Source organism: Hibiscus syriacus, unplaced genomic scaffold (genome assembly GCF_006381635.1).
Source record: "Hibiscus syriacus cultivar Baekdansim isolate YM2019G1 unplaced genomic scaffold, ASM638163v2 tig00110174_pilon, whole genome shotgun sequence".
NCBI lineage: Eukaryota > Viridiplantae > Streptophyta > Magnoliopsida > Malvales > Malvaceae > Hibiscus > Hibiscus syriacus.
In genome coordinates, this window is record NW_024062612.1 from 898,544 (window position 1) to 910,232 (window position 11,689).

Consider the following 11,689-nt stretch of genomic DNA (forward strand, 5'->3'; position numbering starts at 1 on the left):
TATTCTTTGGATGTTGGATGTATAATCAGACCAGGATCTCTATCTATATTTGCTCCCCATTTCTCGATTATTTCTTGGGTAGCTTCTTTAGATGAGCTTTTAGGTACACTAATTTCACTTTCCTCTGAGCTATTTATTGATCAAATCCCATCATCTTTCCTAACTGGCAATTAGGCTCAGTTTGAATTTCAGGACCAATTTCTTTAGTGACGATAGTTGCATCCTGATTCCGGATATTTCTTACAGTTCTGCTTGGAGTATCATTTTCTTTTCTTTTTGAAGTATCTTCTGCTTCTCTTAATTTCAGAAGATCTAACATGGATGTCTTCAAGATTGTATCTACCTTGCTTTTTTTTTAAACCTGTAGGCCAGTCTCGAATTACATTTTCTTTTGCTTTTTCATTGCTCATTCTTACATCTTCTTTTAGCTTGAGAGAAGTATCGAGAATTAAATCTGCCATACACACTTCATCTTCCTTGGCTTTGCCTGATCCTTCATTTGTTTTGACACTATCAACTTTATTTCTGTAGTTGACTCCCAAATGTTTGAACAAAATGGATTGACTGTTGGCATCCACTTCTATAACTCTATGAGTCAGAAGATCTTGAACTCGTCGTTTGAAGTTGCCATAATTTGCAATGGAGTGTCCTCGGATTCCATCATGATACTCACAAAATACCCTTTTGTTATACCATCTAGGATAAGGCGGTACCAAAGGTTTAGCCAGACATGGAGCAATAAGTTAGGCTTCATGTAATTTGGCATATAACTTGTTGCATGAGATTGAAGGAAAACAGGGTAGAGATTCCCTTGATATGATCGTTTCTTTACTATTGTTTTCCTAAAAATATTTGCTTTGAATGTCTTCTTTTTTACCAATATCTTGAGAGATCATCTGACTTGAAATTTTCTCTTTCTCAATCAGCTCTGGTTTCCTGAAGAGCTTAGATTTCCCTTTTTCGAAACATAACAACCCTTCTGCCATAAGGTCTTGGACTTTTAATTTCAGCATTATGCAATTTTCAGTAGAATAACCAAAATCTCCAGAATGATAATTGCATGGATTCTTGATATTTTTCCAATTTGGATGCAAATAAGTACTAGGAGGAGTGGGTGTTACAAGACTACTTTCAAAGAGAAATGGTAACAACACTGAATACAAAATTGGAATTGGAAAGAAATGTGTCATCCTTTTTTTCCTTCTTGCCTTTTTTATCCATTTTCAATGAGACTTGTTCCATGTTTCTCTTTTTTGTACCAACTTTAATATCCATGCTATCTGTCATATTTCCTTATTCGTGAAAATGAGTTGGATTTCTATATTTCACAACAGGTTCTTGGTCATTTGTCATATTGAAATCCAGACTTTTTCCTAAGGCTTTTATCTTTTCATGCTCAATAGGGTCTTCTGACATTTTCTCCTCATATAACAAAGTAACCATCATACTCTTTATATGGGTCATCTGTTCCCTGGACTTAGCTTGGAACCTTCTTGTTTCTTCAAGCATTTCTCGTTGGATTTCCATAAGTTATTCTTGGATTCTCTCAATCCTTCCAACTCGAGCTAATATTCCATTCATTACTTTCAATATTTTTTAAGACATACCCCTAATTTTCAGAACTCCTGATTTTAATATCTTCCACTGATTACTCTCATGCTTTCATGATTGATACATGTTATCATGCTATGCAGGACATGATTGTGAATGTAAAATGTATATGTAAATGCATGTATGAAAAGGTGTAATTCAAGAGCAATTATCTTAAAACAGCTTCCATTGAACAAAAAAAGAGCTTTTCAATATATCCAAAAGATCATTACATATAAGGGATATCTTTCCCTCCTAATTTCTCTATCTCCTTAAAAAGCCAAGTTAATTTCCATTTATGCTCCAGAATCATATCGTCATCCTGTTTCAGTTCCATTGTAAAACCAGCTAAGTTCACCACCTTGTCGGCTACCTTGCTTGCTTGAGCGGCAATTTTCTTCAAGTCATTATCTTTTTCTTGAATCTTACCTGCCATTTCCTGAAGTTGCAGACAATATTGCTCATTTTCTTTTATCAGAGAACCTTTATGTTCAAAAAGTTATTGTACCAGATCTCCATAATCATCCACCATTTTCAGCAATGTGTGATTCTGAGCTCTAGTAGATTTTTATTCAGCATTAATCTCCCATTGATGGACCAGATATGAAGTTTCCAAGTTGGCTATATCCTTCTTCAATATCTGGTTTTCATCTTTACATTTTTTCCAAATTGGTAATGGTTGCATTGTATATTTCTTTGACAATTTGAAAGACGTAAGAGAATTTCTTTGCTTGATCCTCTTGTATCTTTTTCCAATACTCAGTATTACTCTTCAGTTTAATGATTTTTGTTATCCATTCTTCAGGGGTATTTCCTAGTCCAACATCTTTAAAGGTTTGACTAACTTTTCGAAAATCATCAAGCGTGGCTTCGACCTCTGTGCTAAATTTCTTGTTTTCGTCTTTCCGAAAACAGGCTTGAGCTTCATAAAAATTCTCTCCCTTGTGACTGCTTCTATTAATGCTCTTACCATAAAAAGCTTTTGTCACCAATCTACCAGGATTTTTGTATACAGATCCCTCCATTATTTTAAAAGCTTCTTCTAGATATTCTTCTTTGGCTGCTTCACAGTTTACTTGATCATGAAACCATCTCTTGACAAATTGTTCCTCTTGCCCCGATCTCATGTCTTAATATTTTGGAAGCAACGTTTTCTCTCTTGAATTCTTATCGTGGTCATATATATAATCGGACGCCCTATTTGTCCTTGACTCAATTTCTTAATCAAAGTTGTTTCTTAGGACCCCTCTAGCAACTGAAACATGAATGATTTACTTTTCTAAGGTAAACTCTTATTGTCTTCATATTATGCCCATATCATCTTAAGTGATAAAGCTCATCTTCAATGTCTTCTTGATCTGAATCTTGTTATCTCAACATGATTTGTGCTTTTCGAAATGGCCCAATGTGAATATTTCATGGATCAATCTCACTTGAATGATAAGAAATTCAACTTCAAATAACCTCTTCCTTGTAATATTTATCAACTATCACATGATATCAACTTGGAAAATAAAAATGTCATCAAAAGTTTTTTTTCCTTCTTATTTTGATCTAATAGTTTAAGGGCTTCTCTTTTATGTGGTATCACAATCAGATAGACACTTAAGAAGTGGTCGATGCTTCAAGAAAAAAAAATTCTTGAATCTTTTCTACGAGCTGAGATACTGGAAAATCTCAAAAATAATCCATGCTCTTTCTTGTTAAGGTGATCGTCTATTTCTTGATTTTCCTTGCTTTGACTTTTGTTTGATGCCTTACCTGCTCATTTAAGGCAAAGTAAACCTCATCAACTTTAGAGATCTTCTTTCATTCTCGAGAGATTATCATATTTGAAATTATTTTTCTCCTTTCTATTTTTTAGAATTCATAAGAACAAAATGTTGTCCCTTACTTTAAGCTCACAATTGAAGCAAATCATCAAATGAGAGTTCACTGAATATCAAAAGAATCAACTACTCTTTAAATTTTCAAAGTTATAACCTTTTGATAAGTGTTAGGATTGACAGGTTGGTTTTAGCTTGGCTTTTAATTTTTTCTAAGGTTTCAGTCATCGAGTCTTCATTCTTTTCTTTTTCATTGGGAACGTTGTACACGTCCCTCTTTTATGGCTTGGAATTTAATTTTATTCAAACAAAATGACACAACTAGCGTAATCAATTGCTAAACCTTTTAGAACACTTCTATTTATGTTCTCTAAAATCTCCCATATATTCAAGCTTCGTAGACTCTTTTAGCAGAGTTAGTGTAGAAATATCGGTCTAAAAATAAAATTCCTGAGTGTTTGTGTGAAGTCAAATATAACAAGTGTTTTTCAACTCCTTTAGTCTATTTTCACCGATACTCCTTATTGACTCAAACGCTAGGTATTATTGCCTTTATTCCTTGAAATTTATCAACTTTAAATTTGTTTGCCTTTATTTGGCATAATTGAAGGATTCATCTCTTCACAGAGTCTTCGACTTGACAATCACAATGAAGCAAACACCGAATTATCAAGTATCTGATCTATGTCATGGTTTGAATGTAGCCTATTCATAAAGCCAATGCTTTCAAATTACTTCTATAACCAATTGCCTTAGCAGAATAGCTCAACTTTATTACATTTACCTTATGATACCAATTTATTAACTTTTTGGGTATACAGATTCGATTTCTAAAGCACATTGAGAAGAACATGTTATAGTTTAAGTGTCCCTGAGAATAAAAAAATTTATCCTTAGAGTTAAATTCCCAAGAAATTGACCTAAACTAAATTTGTCTACTTCGTTATTCCATCTATGAAGATTATGATCATCATTGAACATCCTTAACGGAAGTGCGATCCAATTGGTTTTGTAACTTCATACACAAGAGATACCCTATTTTGATCGCTCTTATACATAACTGAATATCAAACCCCTTTATTATCTTTAAGAGGAAAAAGCTATCTTGATTCCTACAAGATAAGGGTATGGTGTTCTAGTGTATCTTCTAGAGTAGAATTAAGGGTTGTCATTTTACAAATGTTCAATCTTGTCACTTTGTCAAAGAGGCTATAACTTTAATTCTCGAGAGAGCATTTAATTCAATTGATATTTAAAGAATTTCAAGATTGAAATTTGTTTCAATGCTCATAACCTCATAAGGTAACGTTTTATTTAATAAGTTTACATGCCAAGCGACTTACAAACTTTTGAAAAAAAGAAGAAAGAAAAACAAGTTCAAACAAGACAATATGCTTGCAAGTGCAATAAAGATTCATGGATACAATGACTCGTTTATTTGCATTAGAATGCCCAATTACTCATCGAAGGACCATGCCACTAAATCGATCAAATTATGAACCTTGTACTTTAATGCCCCACAATTCTCAATGTTTCCTATGTGGTACCTACACATTGCATGAATATCATTCGGGAAACAGAGGTTCCTTTGGCTTGGACTGCACTAGAGTCACCAGGTTCTTCTCAACCAGTGCTGGGAGCAATTCTTCATGCGTCATAGGAATCAAAGGATCAATATGAGTTTTTTCTCGTATCACCTTATGATAAATGTTCTTATAATTAACTGAATAAGATCCCACTCCACTGACCTCAACTCTTATTTCAATATCAGCATTGTCATTGTCCCTTATCTTATCATGAATGATAGTTTTTTCGATCATTTCCCCACACATGATGTGAGAGAAACTCTTAGTTGTTACTCGTATCATGTGATCAATATAGGGAGATTTTAATGTATTGATAAATAGAATGGTAAACTCATTTTCAGTCACTAGTGGATGCACTTAGGATGCAACATCCTTCAATCGTTGGGCATACTGTCAAAATCTCTTATTGTTCTTTATTTCCATATTTTACAGCATTGTTCGATCAAGGTTCATATAAGTCATGTGCATGTATTGACCTAAGAATACCTGATCTAAATCCTTCCAAGAACATATTTGAGTACAATTTAGCTAGTTATACCATCTGGAAGTGGGCCCAGTTAGATCGTCTTGAAAATAGTGGATAAATAGTTTTTCATTCTCTATGTTGCCAACCATTCTCCTACATAACATGGTTGATATTGAATGAAGTTCCAGCTTGATGTTGTGATAGATTCTCAATAGCAAAGAAAGCCGACAAATGAAATTTTTTGTGCACAGGGGTTCACATAGAGACATGGATAGGTGTAAAACCTGCAGGATGCGAAGGGTATTCAGCAACACTCTTAGCATTAGTCACATGCTTCCTGAACATTTCTTCTATTTTTTTCAGCAAATTTGTAACCCTCCAGACCGATGCGGTTAGCCCGATCCGATCCGGAAAGTCACATGGGTTTAGCCACTAAACTTCCTACACTTCTTAAAACGGTCTGCCAACTTTAAAATCTTACAATTTAATCCCCTATTTCTTTCAAAATACCAAATTAAATCCACCACTTTATAATTTCTAAATTTTAGCCCCTAAATTGGGGTATTACAATTCTCCCCTCCTTAAAAGAATTTCGTCCTCGAAATTCATTAATGTCACATAATTGCAGAAATGAAACTTCCATCAGTTCTTTCATATCTTTCATGTAGCTTTTATAGAAACACAAATCCTTCACTAATCCTTAACCAATTGAGTATACATTCTTATCAGAACTTTTCCTCATTTCAATAAAAGAATCTGAACGAAAATTTTCTCGAGTAATCAATCTCTTCAGAATTCTCCCTCAGTCTAAGTAAATAATCAAAAACAACTTTATCCTTGTGAAATCAATTCAGCCTTGGTTATGTGAATAGGCTAGTAGAGCAGCAACATATCTCAATTTTATTTCTGGAGTCGAGTCAGAATTTCTCAGATGAATAACTCTCACATGGCTAAGGTACTTTACTACGTTAAGACAGATGTTACTGGTATTCCTTTTTGTACAAGTATAGCCTTAACGGATAGAAACTTCGGTTTATTCGTTACCGATAGGGACTCAGCCTTGGAGTTCCGGTTCAGAGAGGTATGATTGTAGTCTAGGAGCATGTACTGATCAGACATGTTTTGACATTCGACCGGCTGGTCTATCTTGAAAATCTTGACTCAAACCATAGCTCTGATACCACTAAATGTAACCCCTCAGACCGATGCGGTTAGCCCAATCCGATCCGGGAAGTCACATTAGGGCCACCGGAGCGACCCACTGTAAAAAATGGTGAAAAATTTAAAACTTTTTATCAGAACATGTAAACTTATAAAATCAGTTTTCACTATTTAAAAATAAAACAGATTTCCAAACTCGTATATAAATCAAAATATAATTACATGCCCCCTAATCATATGTACCATACTCTGCAACAACACCGGACGAACTCCCTTACTGAAGTCGATAGATGCACTGGTACAATTCTTTTAACCTGAAAAGGTGAGTAATAGAGTGAGCTTTGGAAAGCTCAGTAATACAGAACTACCAGATGATGCTACATGACATGTAGATAAATAGAAAGCCATATAATTTTCTTATTGAATCATACGTATACCAGCTTGCAGAATAATTTGGGGTTCCCTTAGAAGTTCATCGAGTAGAAGCCATGAATCTCAGTTCATAAGAAACCTTTCAAAGTATGACATTTTCAGGAGATCGAATAGGATGTCTAGTGTGTTCCAACAGTATAATAAAATCATAATAGGTACAAATCATAGTCCAGTAAATCTCACAAATTCATAAAAGAGTTTAACTTTTGAAAATCATAGTTTAAACCCTTTTCTGGTACACCATCAGTAGTTCCTAAAATTATTTTTCATATAGCTTACTTTATGCACATAGCAAAAAGAAAGCCGACTTAAGGATAGGCTATGAAGCTTGTATCCTTAAGCCCAAGTCAATAAGTCCATATAGCTTACCCTAAGCACACAGCAAAGGAAAGCCGACCTAATGAAACATCTTGGGGCCCTCAAGAGTCACATTAGGCCCATTTAGCTTGATCAGAGCTATTCCATCGAAATTCAATTCCAAAATTCAATTGCACCGTGACATAAATTCCATAAAACCAAAAACATGGTAATCATATACCATTTCAAAACAAAAATTAGATAGCAGCCATATTCCATAAATTGTCACATTAAATTGGTGCATCCATAAAACAATAACCAATGAATTCGGTGTACCACATATTAAAACCAATAAAACAGTTCAGTAATAAGTAGGGAACAGACTAGAGAATCCAAGTATTTTCAGAGGCCATTGTAGTTATCATTTTGGATAACATGAAACTTATGAAATTTGATCGAATTCCAGGAACAAGGTCCTATTGAGGAGAATCGATTACTAACCGATCTAGCCAGACATTTAAGGTTGATATATTAGAATCCCACTATATTTTTGTGTGCTTTAGGAAAACGTTCAGGAACCTTTATACATAATAATTCTAAATTCATATTTACTGCGAGTGATTCCATTACCCAAACAATCAGGGGTATTCAGGAATATACTTTAAATTCATAGGATTTCAGCCCAATTGAACCAAATGAGATATTCGGAATCTTTTCCATCTGCGTTACTTGTTTTTTTTTTCAAACATGACCGAAGTGATTTTAGATGAAATATAGAATCGAAGATTCAAGTCATTTACAATCTACGACTATCGATCATATTATCAAACAACTCGAGTTACACAACTCTCAAACTGATGCATGTCAACAAGTCAATTCATTATCCTTCCAGTGTATTCACTCTTTAATACCATAATGCAGATCCATAGATCATCCCCATAATCATCACTGAATAAATCTTCCAACAGTCTTTATTTCATTTCCACGTTTCAACAATATCAGAAAATACTGACGTACTTGATCCATGGCTCATAACCCATAATGACAATTCATCATGTAAGTTCAACAGTGTTTCCAAACTCATCAAATCGCCTATTTAATCCTTAGTCATTGATGTTACTTAGTTCGTTTGGTAAACAAGTCTATCCCGATTACTTTAAAGTTTTCCAGAATAATTCAGACGTTTCTGAATTTCAAATACACGTTGTACTTCATTTCATTTCAATTTATTCATATAATAAAGTCATTCTGGTATTCGTGGTTGATTTGACTAACGACTACCCACTTATTAGTACTGTATGCGCTCTAGAGTTGAGCTGAGCCAAGTACTTCCAGAATTATCATCGATCCAAATTTGAGAAGATGAACAAACATTCAAGTGATACTTATATCATTCAGGTAATGATATAGTACTAACGTTGGTTGATCACTTAAGTTGCGTTCCACAACTTTTACTGGTAGCACAACATCCATGTTTATTTGGATTTCTTAATTAATCCAAGACATTTACTTATTCTAGGTCATAAGGGCATTTTGGTCATTTTAGTGCTTAACATTTTTCTATTCATTTCAAAGCTTGAGTATATCCATTCATTCCTGAGCTTGGTGACATTCTTGAGTCATTTCCATTCCAGGGGTAATTTGGTCATTTTATAATTATAGAATATTTCAATCATTTCCTTCCATCCGGTCTTATTATTAAATTCCAATTTATTATCTATTCCAGTCCGTTCGAACAATTCTGATAAAAGAGCAGCCTCCGATAAATTGTTCTTCAGGTATTTACTCATAACTCGGATATTTTCGGGTCAAGTGCCTTCTTGGATTTTACAAACGGAATACTATGAATTTTTCTTTACAAAGACATAATATTAATAATTAAATTTGTACTTAATCGAGTTAAGTACAAATCCTCAAAGTACTTTCTCCTTCAAGGTCAACTCTGACTATTTTATCTCTCAAGGGCATTTTCGTAATTTCTTTATCAGATAATTTCGATATTAGCTCTTAACGAAAATTATATAATATAGAGATCCTATGATTAATTGATTCCTCGAACATTCTTTGATCTTGAAATGATTCCTTAAAAGACTTCTAGTATCTAGCATAAACCTTCTTGGGGTTAAAAACCAATTATCCATAATTTCCAAGTAAAACTAACATTTCTTATGCACATCAATATATTTATCGTATCAATATGTCTTTTCAGATTTATTAATCTACTTCCAGGGACAATTCTTATCATTTTCAAATATAAGGGTAATTTCGTATTTTTACCATACCGAAGTATTTTCATAATTTTCCATCCACATACCTTTAACATTTAACCTTTGATGATGTAAAATATAATTTACAAATCCATGTCTGATTTCTTTATCACTATTTACAAACTTGTAATTTAATTCTAGCGATCTTTCAATCTCTTATATTAGTCATTCGATCCGTATTCAGTTACAGAATTTCTACCACATTCATATCGAGTGAATAAATTATTCAACTCCACAAAAGTGACCAACATTATCTTATTCATGCATTTACCAATATCAACATGTTCCATAAAGCATAAAGAGGTAATAAAGTATTACCTCGATTTCCGTGCAATACTGATCGACCATAAAAATTCTATTGGAACGCCTTTGATCTTCAATTCAACTTCCAATAATTCCTCAGATACATATCACCATAAATTATATCAGAAACGGAGCTTAATTACGATAAACGGATCGAATCGGGTGATAAATCAGTGAAAGATGGCTTATCGGGTTTGAATTTGGTGAAACGAACTTCGGATTCGGATTCAGGACGTCGAAAGCATAAAATATGACTTTTTGGAAATTTGGAATATTCGGTTAAAATCAAAGTCAACGGGTTTGACCGACAATTTCGAGGTCTTCGGGTTCGAATTTCAAAAAACGGATAGCGGAATCGGATTTGGAACGTCGAAAAATGTCAGGATAGGTATACTCGGTCGAAGTCAAAGGTCGTTTAATGCCCGGTCAAAGCCAGTCAAAGTTTTGGTCAACAGTGGTCAACGCTGGTCAACGGGTCAACGGTCAACGGGTCGGGTCAACAGGTCGGGTCGGGTCGGGCCGGGTTATAACCGGTCAAAACAGTTCCAAAACCGGTCAAACCGATCACTTTTTCCTTCCCCATGCGCAGTGGCGGTGCGTGGGGGCGCGTGAACAGTGCTAAAATCCCGGAAAAATTTCTAAAAATTATTTTGAGCGATTTCGAGATACTTACAAAGCTCGGTACACAATTTTGAACGGCGGAGAGCTCGATTTCAACAAATCGAAAACTTTGACCGCTTCACCTTCTCACGCGCCGCCGTCGACGGAGACCAAGGATGACACCGGCAAACTCGTAACGATGCAACGAACACGATGGTGCGGGAGGTATCGTAAACGGATGACCCGATCGTCGTGAATCGATGAAAAACCAACTAAAACCGAGTTATTACCGACGATACTTCCGACTGAAATTCACGATGAACGGCGATGATTCACGACGAAAGGTTTGAGGGGTTTTGTTCCTCGATTGACAACGAACACGATGGTGGTTTCCGCTCGTCGTTTGGAGATCGAACGGCGAGTAGATAGGAGTTGGAAGTTGGGTTGTTGGAGAGGGGAAAACTGGAAAATTTCTGCTGCCTGCGCACGAAAAAGAGATTTATAATTCAACATATTAAAAAAATGGTTAAATCATGGGTTTAGCCACTAAACTTCCTACACTTCTTAAAACAGACTGCCAACTTTAAAATCTTACAATTTAATCCCCTATTTCTTTCAAAATACCAAATTAAATCCACCACTTTATAATTTCTAAATTTTAGCCCCTAAATTAGGGTGTTACAAAATTTGCCTTAGAATTAACAATGCCAACCTCTTTCTTAGCTAGTCTTCCTTTTATTTCATCGTGTAACTCTTTTTTATCTTTCTTCAACTTATCGAGTCTGTTTTCTATTTTCTTAGTTACTTTTCTTGTATCGTACGGGTGCAGGGTGTTCTTTCTTCTAATAGGGTCCAAGATTATTGCGATCGAAAATCTTGTCTTATTATTAATGGTTTTCATGAAATGAATGAACGCTTTAATATATGATTTTAAAATGTAAAAGCACAAACAATGCAAATAAAATGCAAAGTGCATGTATGTGAAAGATATTGATCCAAAAAATAGTTGTTCATAGAACAATTCTTGAAGAACTGACATTGTCTCGGTACTATGGAAATTGAAAATCAAAGATAACAGATATAATCTAGCTTTATCCTAGCTGATCAACTCCTACAAGTAATTGGATAATGTGTTGTTCTTTATCAGACTCTGGTACTTTA